Source organism: Acyrthosiphon pisum, chromosome X, assembly GCF_005508785.2.
Source record: "Acyrthosiphon pisum isolate AL4f chromosome X, pea_aphid_22Mar2018_4r6ur, whole genome shotgun sequence".
Taxonomy (NCBI): domain Eukaryota; kingdom Metazoa; phylum Arthropoda; class Insecta; order Hemiptera; family Aphididae; genus Acyrthosiphon; species Acyrthosiphon pisum.
Window position 1 is genome coordinate 27951263 of NC_042493.1, and position 1274 is coordinate 27952536.

Genomic DNA, 1274 nt, shown 5'->3' on the forward strand with positions numbered 1-1274 from the left:
ATTCCATAGTTTTAACACAGAATATATGAATAATATATATATTTAAATATATTTTTATATAATATAATAATATACCTAATATTCTATAATATTTGGTTTATGTTTACCTATGATCTGAAGTCTGAACATAGGGAACGAGCCCGTAAACCAACATGATGTTAAACCCTGTTTACCCGTTGGACCTATGGTGGCATAGAGTATACTCTATGTATGGAGGGGTATCTCTAGTTCTAATTTTTGTAAAGGCTCTTTCGGTGTTTGTAAAATCATAAATCGTATACGGGCATGAGACTTCTCCGTATGGGCCATAATATAAAATTATATAAATAATTTGCATCTCCTATGCATATTGACATAATAAATCGTCATTATTCAACAGTTATAATACATAATACACTATAATAGTAGTTTATATCTGTGCATTATTCATAATTAATAATAAATGCTATGTAAAACTATTTTAGAACCAATTTTTGCAAGTAATACAAATGAGATTTCTTATTAAGTTATCTGTTTTATATTGAATGATAATATTGTAAAATAGTTATTACTAGTTATTAGGTATGGATTTTGTGAATTATCTAGATAAATTTATCTAGATGGCTATAATTTTTATCTAGATAAGATAAAGATATGAAATTTTTATCTAGATAACATATCTAGATAAATTTATCTAAAGACTTTCCTTTATTAAATAATTTAAACACACCCGTACACAGTCATGTGATCACCGAGCACCAGTGACCACTACACTGCGTACAGAAAAGTAAATGTTAAATTAACTAACAAAAAATTTATCAATTATCAATTATTAAGTTCATCGATCCAACAATTATGTAATTGACAAATTCCTAGTCAATAAAAATAAAAGTTTGTTCAGTTGGATAAAATTTTTTTTATTTATTTGGCAATAGCACAAAATATATTTGATTATTTAAATAAATTAGGCAATTGTATTTTCTTAAATTCTATTTATTTTATTGATATTTAATTAAACCTCTGAAAAAATATTAAGTGCATATTTTAGGGTTACATATCTAGTGTTTTTTTTATAGCCACGAGTCCTCATAATATATTGATATGATTACTTATTTTTCATTTATTTTGGTGATATTATAATATCAAAAGTAACGAGGACGACTTGTATAAAATGGGTATACGTCAATAGATAGCTGATGATTGATAGCGCGACAATTGATAGCGGTCAATTAATTGCACGTAAATTGATCGCAAGCAGACTTTTCATAGTAGGACAATTTGTAGTGCCGTATAGA